Here is a 13,971-nt window from a genome sequence, read left to right on the forward strand (position 1 = left end):
CCATATTGACTTCTATTGTATGCAGTACCGCATTTAGCCGGAGGTGGGGGGCAGAGAGACTCAGAAATACTCGGAGACCGCTCAGAGATGCTTAGATGGACTCGGAACCCCTTGGAGAGGTTCAGAAACACTCGGGAATGGAGTCTTTCCAAGTATTTCTGAGTGCATCCGAGTGCATCTGAAGGGCTCTGAGTGTCACCGGCGCCCCCCACCTCTGGCCAAATGCGGTACTGCACACCGCAGAGGCTTGAATCCTGCTTGTTTTGTGAGAGATGCAAAAAAGAAGGAAAGTGGGACTTTGAATGAGATGGATGACTTTGTGGAGGCAAAGTTGAGAAAATTGCAAATTTTATTAATGAAGAGCGTTATAGAAAATATGGCAATATTAAAACCACATATACAGTCAGTACAATAATTCATATTAGCTCCACCCACACATAACATACAGATGTGGCATGGGTAAAAGATTGCATAAGTATGATATTTCTAAGCAGGGGCGGATCCAGAGTCTAGTCTCGGGAGGGGCACTGCCAGAAAATCCATTTTTTTGTGGGCAATTTATCGGGGGAAACGGCTGGTGTTGGCGCGTCAATCATCCTGGCACCATGGTTGTTACAGTGTCAGGATGATTAGTAGCGCATTATTTCTAGAATTACATTGTAAAATAAAATGAAATAGTTCAACTCACCATAATGCAGAATCAGTGGGAGCCCTACGGATTGTCACTTGCCACGTCACCTGCCACACGTTTTGGATTGTCACTTGCCATGTCACCTGCCACACGTTGCGGATTTTCACTTGCCACGTCGCCTGACACACCTTGTGTAGTGTCACTTGCCACGTCACCTGCCACACCTTGTGGATTGTCACTTGCCACGTTGCCTGCCACACCTTGTGTATTGTCACTTGCCATGTCACCTGCCACACCTTGTGGATTGTCACTTGCCACGTCACCTGCCACACCTTGTGTATTGTCACTTGCCATGTCACCTGCCACAACTTGCAGATTGTCACTTGCCTTCCACCAGATGCAGATTGTCACTTGCCACGTCACCTGCCACACCTTGCGGATTGCCACATCACCTGCCACACCTTGTGGATTGTCACTTGCCTGCTAAGTGGGTGTTTTAGTTGTCTCTTGCTGTGACCCCGAATTCCCAGACTCAGGCAGCAGAGAGATAATGTAATCTCTTTGCTGCCTGCCCAGTGAGGGCAGAAGTTACTGCAAGGATGCAGGGCTGGCAGTGAGAGATGATCTCATCTCTCTGCTCCCCCGCCCCTGGCTAACTGATTGGCCAGCTGACACACTGAGCCTGCTCTCTCTCACCTGCCAACACACTGAGACACCTGGCAGCTCAGCCCACCCACAAACCTCGCCGTCCGCCCACAAACCAGTCCGCCCGCTATCGGAGCCGCCCGCTATCTCATCCGCCCGATATGTCAGCTGCTCGCAGAGCCACCCGATATGTCAGCCACTCGCAGAGCCGCCCGATATGTCAGCCGTTCGCAAAGCTGCCCGATATGTCAGCCGCTCGCAGAGCCGCCCGATATGTCAGCCGCTCGCAGAGCCGCCCGATATGTCAGCCGCTTGCAGAGCTACCCGCTTTCTCACCCGCCCGCAGAGCCACCCGCTTTCTCACCCGCCCGGCTAGCAACAGATTTCTCAGGGGTGGCAATTGCCCCGTTGCCCCCCCCTGGATCCACCCCTGTTTCTAAGACAGTTCAATAATACAAAGTCCCACTTTCCTTCTTTTTTGCATACATTTTAGGGATGGAGACACACCGCATATGTGCCTCATCTAAAGTCCCAAATCCCCCCCTTCTATTCGATTGTTTTGTGAGAGACAACACTGCTGGAAGGTGAACCTCCGTCCTAGCCTCAAATCACACACAGAGTGCTACAGGTTTTGCTCAAGAATATCCCTGTATTTAGCACCATCCATCTTTCCCTCAACTCTGACCAGTTTCCCAGTACCAGTTTTGAGTTTAAGAGGAGGTCTAGTGCTAGAATTATTGCTCTCACTCTAACGATCATGGCGATACCTCACATGTGTGGTTTAAACACCGTTTTCATATGCGGGCGCGACTTACATATGAGGTCGCTTCTGCGTGCAAGCTCTGTGGGACGGGGCTATTTAAATTTTTTTTTTCTTATTTATTTTACTTTTTATTTTTTATTTTACACTGTCCTTTTAATTAAAAAAATTGGTGTCACTTTTATTCCTATTACAAGGAATGTAAACATCTCTTGTAATAAAAAAAAATCATGACAGGACCTCGTAAATGTGAGATCTGAGGTCAAAAAGACCGCCACCGGGCGTAACCAGCCATCAGATCCAATAATGATAGCAGGGGTAGATGTGCATATAAAGTGTAGTGCAACACATCAGACAGCCGGGCAAGCTCAAATTCCATAAGTGCGGCCACTTGCATAAACAAAAACAAAAATAGCTACCAAACCATATGCACAAGTATGCACTCTAGCCAGCATGTAAAGGATGTCAGAAGGGACAGCAAAGTACCTGAAATCAGCAGAACCCATCTACATTTATCATCTAAGGGGACAAATTGCTTCATCCCCAAAGTGTGAAAATAAACAAAGGAATCCTACCTAGAGAGCGCTGTAGTGGCTGTGGGCGGCGGTTGGAACGCACGCCATATACGTTGTGATGTTTTGCGGTCCAGGGAGCGGAAGTGAAAGCTCCATGTCACTTCCTCTGCGCCCGCTGTCACGCTGAGATGTGTCAGCAATAGGAAATGCCTGCAACCATGTAAAGGAAGGCAAACTATAGAGGCTGGGGGCAGACACATAACTGAAGTAACAAAAACAAAAACACAATTGACACATCAAAGGAAATGAAACTTAAAAAACTAGAAAAAAAAATGTGTCTATTCTGTCAATAGCATCTATGCACTCATAAACAGTCGCAAACCCCACATAAATAATGTGTGTATATATGTACACAAAAAGAAGCATAATTGACAGTGAGGATCGCTGAACAATTGAGTATGTGGCCAAATAGCCAACAAGGCATGCACACTCACATGTGAACACATATAAATACATATAAATACATATAAATACATATACATACATATGTGTGTCTCCATATGCGTACCAGGTGACATATGTAGGTAAGAGGTGAAAACCTGCACTCTAGGTATAGATAATGCATATAGATGAGCGCATGGTTATCATTAAAAATGGTATACAATGACATTCTCATGAATAAAACAGAGTCAAGGATTCCCAAATAGAATAAATATTTTCCAAAGGATGTGTATATCTGTACATATATATAATATATTACTATCCTCATAGAAAATTACCGTGGCTACAGCAAAAGAAGAAAAGATCACAGTTGATAAACTGTTAAAAGATACACATATATATATACACACACACACACATACATACATATACATATGCGCACATACATATACGTGCAGTGTACCAAGGCAGAATAATAAAACAATTTATGAACAGGAATATAAGAACATGAATAAAACTGCACAAACTGTGCATACTATTATATAAAAGTGGGAAAAGATAAAACATTATATGTATATAAAAAATGCCTAATTTTAATACAGATAAAACGAATATTGAAGATGAAAGCGGACAAGTCTTGTGGGGGGGGGGGAAGAAGAGAGATGCCTCATACCACTATCACACTATTTTATGTATCTTGGGGTCTTCACTGAGACCTCCGGGAGCGAGACTACCAAGGGTGGAAATCAAGTAGGCCTTGCGCTTACATAGTCTCTGGTGTTTCCTCCCCGAGTCTAGCTCACCCCCGATTGACTCAATTGCAAATACCCTCATACCTGCCGGGTTTCCTTGGTGAGCTTCTAAAAAATGGCGGGGAACTGGAAAAAAAAAAACTGCGAAAAGAAGTTTTAAAAATGGATGTTTTTTCGGGAGCAGTGATTTTAATAATGCTTAAAGTGAAACAATAAAAGTGAAATATTCCTTTAAATTTCGTACCTGGGGGGTGTCTATAGTATGCCTGTAAAGTAGCGCATGTTTCCCATGTTTATAACAGTCCGAGAGCAAAACTACATTTCTAAAGGAAAAAGAAGTCATTTAAAAGTACTAGCGTTTGTCCCGGCTATTAATGAATTGTAGGTCCCGACAATACACATAAAAGTCACTGAAAGCCATTGAAAAATAAAAAAAAATAAAAAAATGCGTGAGGGTTTCCCAAAATTCCATTACCAGGCCCTTCAGGTTTGGTATGATATTTAGGGGTACTCCGTGCCAAAATTTAAAAAAAATGGCGTGGGGTTCCCCCAGAAATCCACACCAGACCCTTAACCTGGCAGGCCGCAGGAAAAGAGGGGGGACGAGAGAGCGCACCTCCCCCCTGCTGAACCGTACCAGGCCACATGCCCTCATCATGGGGAGGATGTCCCCATGTTGATGGGGACAAGGGCCTCATCCCCACAACCCTTGCCCGGTGGTTGTGGGAGTCTGCGGGGGGGGCTTAACAAAGGGGACACCCAGATCCCGGCCCCCCTATGTGAATTGGTAAGGGGTACATTTTACCCCTACCATTTCACAAAAAGAAAGTGTCAAAATGTTAAAAACCACAGGAGACGGCTTGGGACAAGTCCTTTATTAAAAATAAAAAAATAAAAAAGAGATTCCAGCGATGTAATCCAATAAATCCATGCTCCTACTCCAGCGATGTAAACCAATTCTCGATCTCCAGTGACTCCAGCGAGGAACACACACAGGATCCTGCCTCCACCGGAGGCACCCAGCCAATGATGCGGCGCTAGCTTGACAGCTCTTATGTAGCTGAGGGCGAGGCCACCCTTCACGTGGCCCTGTCCCCCTCTGACAAGGGGAAACGCCGGGGTTTCCCAGTGATGTGTACAGGCGACCCCACCCCCTCTGATGCAATGGGAATCCTGCGTTGCATCAGAGGGGGGTGGGGTCACCCGTACGTCACTGGGAAACCCTGGCGTTTCCCTTTGTCAGAGGGGGACGGGGACATGTGACGGGTGGTCCCGCCCTCAGCTACATAAGAGATGTCGAGCTAGCGCCACCTCATTGGCTGGGTGCCTCCAGAAGAGGCAGGATCCTGTGCGTGTTCCTCGCTGGAATCGCTGGAGATAATCCATCGCTGGAGATGGAGAATTGGATTACATCACTGGAGTAGGAGCATAGATTTATTGGATTACATTGCTGGAATCTCTTTTTAATTTTTTTATTTTTAATAAAGGACTTGTCCCAAGCCGTCACCTGTGGTTTTTAACATTTTGGCACTTTCTTTTTGTGAAATGGTAAGGGTACAATGTACACCTTACCATTTCAAATGGGGGGGCAGGATCTGGGTGTTCCCTTTGTTAAAGGGGGCTTTCAGATTCTGATAAGCCCCCCGCCCGCAGACCCCCACAACCACCGGGCAAGGGTTGTGGGGATGAGGCCCTTGTCCCCATCAAACATGGGGACATCCTCCCCATGTTGAGGGCATGTGGCCTGGTATGATTCAGGATGGGGGGAGCTCTCTTGCCCCCCCTTTTCCTGCGGCCTTCCAGGTTGCGTGCTCGGATAAGGGTCTGGTGTGGCTTTTTGGGGGAACCCCACACCATTTTTTTTTACATTTTGGTGCGGAGTTCCCCTTAAAATCCATACCAGACCTGAAGGGCCTGGTATGGATTTTTGGGGGGAACCCCACGCATTTTATTTTTTATTTTTCAATGACTTTCAATTACTTTTATGTGTGTTGTTGAGACCAACAATCATTAATAGCCGGCATTAGCGCTAGTACTTTTAAATGATTTTTTTTTCCTTTAGAAATGTCATTTTGCTCTCGGACTGTTATAAACACAGGAAACATGCGCTACTTTACAGGCATACTATATACACCCCCAAGTACGAAATTTAAAGGAATATTTCACTTTTATTGTTTCACTTTAAGCATTAATAAAATCACTGCTCCCGAAAAAACGGCTGTTTTTAAAACTTTTTTTTGCATTGATACATGTCCCATGGGGCAGGACCCAGGTCCCCAAACACTTTTTATGACAATAACTTGCATATTAACCTTTAAAAATAGCACTTTAGATTTCTCCCATAGACTTTTAAACAAAAAATACAAAAAGTTCCCCTGAATGGACTTTTAAGGCACTCGATATAGTAATGAGGTATACAGAGGTATATAAAATTACATACATTTTATTAATAGAGGTACATTAAAAACAATTGCAACGAGACATTAGTTAATCTATACAATGCATATATATTGCCATAAAAAGCATATAGCGAGTTCTCCTTACACCAACGCGTTTCGGTATATGTGTCTAGTCCTTCTTCAGGGATGTGGAGAGTTAGGAGAGATTCACATATAGTTGATTGATAGAGTGGTTTGACAATGTTTCGTTGATTCACATAAAAGATTGCAATTAGAATAGCACCAAGTATTAGGGCTGGTGGAAAGGCTGTCTTGGAATCAAAAAAACGGGCCTTGAAATGGTATATGTAAAAGGAAGTGGATATAGATATCCTTTGGAGAAGGAGAAATCCCTCGTGCACTCCACGGCAGTGTTCTGGCCAAGGGAATATACTAAGGCAAAAATAAATCCCTGTAATGGAGGAGAAATAGAGAGACCAGCCGCACAGCCCAAATCCAGCAAAGTAATGCCTATCCACTGGAGTTTTATATGGACTGGCCCATAAAAATTATGTATATATATATATATATATATATATATATATATATATATATATATATATATATATATATATATATACTGCACTAAATGTATACATATTATCACCGATTTTTTAAAAACATAAAAACTGATACAAATTATAAAAATTAATTAATTTAAAAGCTATTCATAAAACCAATATCAAAATATTCAAGAATCAGCAATAAAGCAATTAAGATCAAATTCGATATTTAACCCCTTAGGGGCAGATACCCCCATATTATATATCCATTTTGATTCTTGTTGGCTTAGTTACCTTATTTTATTACTGCCTCTCCAATGGGGTTTAAACTTGTCTATTGCCCAGAACTTTAATAAAGCTGGATTTTTTCCATGGTGTGATCAAAAATGTTGTGACACACTATGCTTTGGATAGCCTTTAATAATGTTTTGTATGTGTTCCCTGATGCGTTTCCACATCGGTCTTTTGGTTCTACCCACATATTGAAGTGAGCACGGACATTGTAAAACATAGACTACCCCCTCTGTCCTACATGTCATAAAATCTTCAATCCGATATTCTGTATTGTTGCTGGTCGATTTAAAATTGGTGCATTTATGCCCATTTTGTTTTGTGTTTACGTACGCATAGCATCGCTTGCAAGGGTAGAGGCCTTTCCTTTGAAAAAAAAGTTAATTCACGTGGTTTCGGTGGATCTATAACATTTTTATCTCTTGGGTGCCTTCCTATAAATGAACCGTGGTTTTTCCGGTAAAATATTTTGCAATTGTTGATCGGCAAGATCGGCAAAAATATACAAGGAAGTTAAACATCAACAAATATATGCTGAACCAAGCAGTAGCAACCAGTTCTACAAATAGGGGAAGTATCAACACCCCAGGAAGAGTGATACACAGTGAATTGAGGAATAAATCTCTGTTTAACCCTCCAGTCCATAACAACCACCATATTGAGGTCTTTAACAAAATGGTGACACAAGAATTGGATAGATTAAAGATCAGAAGAATTAAAGATCCGCATGTTATCAGAAAAGGAATAAAAGAAATAGAAGACAACAAAAAAGTGGTCATAAGACTGGCGGATAAGGGTGGTGCGATCGTGGTTCTTTCAAAAGAATACTACAATAATGAACTCCAAGAACAATTAAATGATCCTAATACATACATAAAATTAAGAAAAAATCCAACAAGAGAGTACAAAATGGAATTGCAGAAATTAATCAAGAAAGGAAGCATGAAAAACCTACTCACCAAAAGGGAAGAAAGTTATCTTATCCCGGAAACATGTAGGGTTCCAATTATATATACAGTTCCGAAGTTACATAACAATCAAGAAAAACCCCCTGGATGTCCCATCATTAATGGTATTCAATCAATAAATTCTCGAATAGGAAAGTATGTGGACAATTTCCTACAACAGTTAGTCCCATCAACACCAGCCTACCTAAGGGACACCAAACATCTGATACAGGAACTAAATAAAATTGTCATACAGCCAGACCAAAAATATATACTAATCACAGCAGATGTATCATCCCTCTACATAAATATAGGTCATGAGGATGCCATTACAGCTTCTAAATGGGCTATGAATAATTATAGCAATTTAATTTCCAAGCAAAAAAGTTTCATTTTAAGATGCCTAGCATTTGGTCTAGAGCATAACTATTTTTGGTTTAATTCAGAATTCTACAGACAACTCAATGGCATTGGTATGGGGGCCAAATACGCCCCAAGCGCAGCAAACTTATTTATGGCCCAGTGGGAGGAGAAAGCAGTACATAAGGATACCCCCCCACAACTTGTAATGTACAAAAGATTCATTGATGACTGTATAATGTTATGGAAGGGAGAAGGACCACCTCTCCTACAATTCTTGGAAAAACTTAATAGGAATGAAAAAAATATAAAGTTGACCTATCAAGTGAGTGATAAAATAATTCAGTTCCTAGATCTAGACATAGAAATGACAGTTAATGGGATTTTAACGAAAACGTATTTTAAACCAGTTGAAAGAAATAGTTTTATACCCACAGACAGCTGTCACTTTGATCCCTGGCTGCTTAATATACCTAAAGGACAATTCATACATCTAAGGAGAAACTGCACGGAATTAAGCACATTTTTGGAACAGGCAAATCAAGTTGGAGATAAATTTATTCAAAAAGGCTACAATAAGGAGTTTATTAAGGAAAAAATCAAAGAGGTATCCAATATTACCAGGGAAGTATTAATTGAAGATAAACCTAAAAAATCTAATGAATATAAAGATGTTCCAATCATTATGGATTTTAATATCCAACATCGACAAATTGAACGTATTTTTAAAAAACATTGGCCACTGCTTCTTGCCGATCAACAATTGCAAAATATTTTACCGGAAAAACCACGGTTCATTTATAGGAAGGCACCCATGCTAAGAGATAAAATTGCTAAAAATGTTATAGATCCACAGAAACCACGTGAATTAACTTTTTTTCAAAGGAAAGGCTTCTACCCTTGCAAACGATGCTATGCGTGCATAAACACAAAACAAAATGGGCATAAATTACCCATTTTTAAATCGACCAGCAACAATACAGAATATCAGATTGAAGATTTTATGACATGTAGGACAGAGGGGGTAGTCTATGTTTTACAATGTCCGTGCTCACTTCAATATGTGGGTAGAACCAAAAGACTGATGTGGAAACGCATCAGGGAACACATACAAAACATTATTAAAGGCTATCCAAAGCATAGTGTATCACGACATTTTTTATCACACCGTGGAAAAAAAAATGCAGTGTTATTAAAGTTCTGGGCAATAGACAAGTTTAAACCCCACTGGAGAGGCAGTAATAAAATAAGGCAACTAAGCCAACAAGAATCAAAATGGATATATAATATGGGGGTATCTGCCCCCTAAGGGGTTAAATATCGAATTTGATCTTAATTGCTTTATTGCTGATTCTTAAATATTTTGATATTGGTTTTATGAATAGCTTTTAAATTAATTAATTTTTATAATTTGTATCAGTTTTCATGTTTTTAAAAAACCGGTGATAATATGTATACATTTAGTGCAGTATATACATATACATAATTTTTATGGGCCATTCCATATAAAACTCCAAAATGGTAGTATATTCACACAAAAATATACGGATGTAGTACACAGGGGGTTTTAAAGATAATAAAGGTGAATTAATCAAGGTATATTAATAACAATTTTGTTTTATGCTTATTTGAAATCATATGTAAGGGAAATTTTAAAGAGGTTTTAATATACAGATTCTTGTTAATACAATTAATGTGTTTTAATATATAGATTTTTGTTAATATTAATAAATAGTATGTCAAATTGTGTAAATGAATAAAACATCATGGATCTTTGAAATCGCATTATGGTATGATGAAACATTCACTCCAGGGGTTGCTATAGCAACTAATATACAAATCATAAATACCGGTCAGAGCGGCCACACTAGCACCTTTGAAAAAGTCAATTGCCCGGTGACAATACGCGTGGGGGAGAAGGAGCCTGTGACGCTCTTGGCAGTGTGCAGTCTGCAAGTGATTCAAACAGCAGCAGCACGAAGCAGCACGGAGCTGAGTGTAAACTGACCATATAACTGGAGAATGCGATCTATGTTGTAGAGATCATGTGAGTGAATCTATTTGGGTCTTTGCTTTATGTATGCATTGGCTGATATGTGCGCAATGGTATTTTCCCATTCTCATGTTTCATATGGGGGAGAACACTAGAACCGGAAAGTAATCGATCCAGGCCGGCGGATGAACGGGATTAAGCCTATCCACCGCTGATCCATCTAAACTCACAAAGCCCTGATTTAAAACGAAGAGGAGGTATCATTTTGCTTCTAATTAGTGAACCAATTACAACTATTATTTGAGGTGTATTGGATTTTATATAACCTATATTTATTTTTATCACTATTTCACAAGAACACTGGTTATAAAACTGCGAGTGGCTGTAATGTAATGTTGCCTCCCCCCTCCCCCTAGGCCATTACCAGGCCCTTTGGGTCTGGTATGGATATTAAGGTGAACCCCGCACCCAAATAAAAAAAAAAAAGGCATGGGGCCCCCAGGCCCTATATACTCTGAACAGCAGCAGTATACAGGCGGTCCCCGGGTTACAAACAAGATAGGGATTGTAGGTTTGTTCTTAAGTTGAATCTGTTTGTAATTTGGAACAGGTAAATTTTGTAAGTGTAGCTCCAGCCAAAAAATCTATTTTTAAGCTTTTTGGATAACATAGGGAAGGGTTATCATCACCCCTGTAGCATTTGTTTTGCTGTCTGTTCCCCTGTTCAGAAGATTTCACCTCACTTTCTGTCCCAATGACAATTGGATTTTGAAAATTTTGGGTTATTAGGGAAACAAGGATAGGTGATAAAGCATCAGTGGGGAGACACCTTTTTCCCAAATTAACTCTTACAGGAGAGAATTTCCCTTCCTAGGGGTAGATTTCCTCTCACTTCCTGTTGTCTCCCTCTGTTTGTAAGTTGGAGCCATTTGTAAGTCGGATGTTTGAAAATAGAGGACCACCTGTATATACTATACGGCCTGCCCTATACACTCTGGGGAAAATTTGGCCTTAGGTGTTGGTGGTACCAGAACATTGTAAGCCCTCACAGTTACTCTTGGTGGGTGCAGGAACAGGCCCTGCTGTGAAATATTAGATCAAAAATTGTAATTACATGCCCCTGTTAAACAGGGGCAGAAAAATTAGGCCTTAGGTAGTGGTGGTGGTGCCCTGAACCGAAAATATTCTTAGAAGCTATCATCATGAAAATTGAGGAGGAATAGGATAGTCACTCAGCATAATAGGATAGACACTCAGCATATGCATTCTTAAAGAGAGCCCACATCCATAGAAAAATCATTTGGTTACATCAGCATCAGGTGCTTGGTAGTTGGTGATCCAAGACGGATTTATTTTCATGAATGAGAGCCAATCAACAGAGCCTGTGATCAGTTACAAAGCCTCCAGCAGCACTGAATGTGCGTTCAGAAAGAACGCTGGATGCAGGACAGGCCAGTAGCTTAATTGCATATTGAGCAAGCTCTAGCCAGTGGTCCATTCTCAAGACCCAGTAACCCAGTGTATGTTCTAGTGGAAAGGTCTCCAAGTCTGATCTTGCCCCTAGATATTCCTGCACCATGTAATTCAGACACTGGCAATGGTTGCTGGAACCAATCAGACCTGGGCGCTGAGGACTGAGGAATTGCCTGAAGGCATTGCCTGAAGGCCACCTTCTCCACCGCTCTTTCTGTGACTGAACGAAGCCTCAGCAACACGTTGTCCAGCACCAGGAAATTGTAACCTCCCAGGCTCTGGAAACGCATTGCACAAACCTTTCTCCAAGGCCTCCGGAAGATGTTTCGTCCTCTGCTCCCTCTGCGAAGGCTGGATAAGTTCTGCAACCTTACCCTTGTAACGTGGATCAAGAAGGGTTGCCAGCCAGTAATGATCCCTCTCCTTGATACCACGAATCCTAGGGTCCTTTCGCAGGCTTTGCAGGATCAGGGAGGCCATGCAGCGTAGGTTTGCAGAGGCATTCGATCCTGAGTCCTCTGGGTCACTAAGGATCACATGATTCTCAACCACCTCCTCCCAGCCACGTACAATTCCATGGGTTTCTGGGGACTGCAAACGATCCCTTGAAGACTGCTGCTGAGTGTTATCCTCCACCTCCACACTAACACAATCATCCTCCTCCTCCTCTTCTTCTTCCAGTGTCCTGCAGGAACACTAGTATTGAGATAAGGGGGGCCTTGAGAGGTAAGGAATTCCTCCTCTTCCTCCAACAGGAAGACAAGAGGGACAGTATCACTGATGCATGCACTGTCACCGTCCTTGTGGCCTCAAATGGTGACAGGACAATGCATGCATCCTTGATCAGTAGCCACTGGCGTGGCAAAAAATAAAGCCAAGCTCCCCTGACCCTGTCCTGGTGCCATACTCACACAGGTACTCATTGATGGCCCTCTGCTGCATGTGCCGCTGCTGCAGCATTGACAAAGTTGAGTTCCACCTGGTGGGCATGTCACAAATGAGGCGGTTCTTGGGCAGGTTGCATTCTCTTTGAATGTCAGCCAGTCGAGCACTGGCATTATATGACCGGCGGAAATGACCACAGACTTTCCTGGCTTGCCTCAGGAGATCCTGTAAGCCCGGGTACCTGCTCAAGAACCGCTGCACCACCAAATTCAGGACGTGAGCCAAACAGGGAATATGGGTCAAGTGTCCCTGTTGGAGGGCGGAGAGGAGGTTGGTGCCATTGTTGCATAAATCCATTCCTGGCTGAAGCTGGCATGGCATCAACCACCTCTGAGCCTGCCCCTGCAGAGTGACAGAATCTCTGCCCCAGTGTGGCTCCTGTCCCCTAAGCAGACCAACTCAAGCAACGCATGGCATCTTTTTGCCTGAGTGCTTGCGTGGCCCCTTAAATGCCTACGGAGCATCGCTGGTTCGGAGGAGAAATCTGCAGAGGAAGAGGCCATAGAGGAAGAAGAAGAGGAGGGGGTGGAGGAGAGAGCTGTGGCAGAATCACCACTAGCATTTTGGAGGCGTGGTGACGGAACAAGCTCTAACAATACTGAACCCTGCCCTGCATCCTTCCCAACTGCCAGCAAAGTTATCCAGTGCACCGTGAAAGAAAGGTAACGTCCCTGTCCATGCCTGCTGGACCATGAGTCAGCAGTAATATGCACCTTACTGCTGATCGCCCTGTCCAACGAGGCCAAGACATTGCCTTCCACATGCTGGTAGAGCGCTGGAATGGCCTTCTGTGAAAAGAAATGGCGTTTGGGAACCTGCCACTGAGGTACCGCATATTCCACAAATTCACAAAAGGGGGCAGAGTCTACCAGCTGAAAAGGCAGCAGTTGCACTGCCAGCAATTTGGCCTACCATCAATTTGGCCAAGCTAGCATTCAAACGCTGAGCATGTGGATGACTGGGACCAAATTTCTTTTGATGGTTAAGCAACTGGGGTAGGGAAATTTGCCTGCTAAAATCCAATGTTGGCGTACCGCTAGCAGATTGGCCGCAAGTACTTGGGACACCTATTTCTATACCTTCATTCCTCTCAGTGCAGGTTTCTGAGAGGACTGGAGGTATAGTGGCGTTGGAGATCCCAGCTGATGAGTAGCAAAGGAGAGGTCCGCCTTGTTCTTTGATTTGGGTCTTTTAAGTGCTGTTGCCAACGGACTGCATGGGAGGTCGTTATATGTCTGGTCAAGCATGTAGTGCCCAAGCAGCTGCTGTTTTGGCCA

The 13,971-nt window shown here is 42.7% G+C and overlaps 2 protein-coding genes across 2 annotated transcripts in view; both read right to left on the reverse strand.

Annotated features, from left to right (window-relative positions):
- Window positions 1–2,697, reverse strand: part of LOC141148305 (perforin-1-like) — a 33,488-nt gene extending 30,791 nt beyond the window's left edge. The window contains exon 1 of the mRNA XM_073635607.1: window positions 2,612–2,697. The gene's annotated coding sequence lies outside the window, so the exon portion shown is untranslated. The remainder of the gene's footprint in view (window positions 1–2,611) is intronic.
- LOC141148310 (guanylate-binding protein 1-like) overlaps window positions 1–13,971 on the reverse strand; it is a 1,084,899-nt gene that overhangs the window by 641,772 nt on the left and 429,156 nt on the right. The gene's annotated exons all lie outside the window — the stretch shown is intronic.

This window comes from Aquarana catesbeiana, linkage group LG06 (genome assembly GCF_042186555.1).
Source record: "Aquarana catesbeiana isolate 2022-GZ linkage group LG06, ASM4218655v1, whole genome shotgun sequence".
NCBI classification, from domain to species: Eukaryota; Metazoa; Chordata; class Amphibia; order Anura; family Ranidae; genus Aquarana; species Aquarana catesbeiana.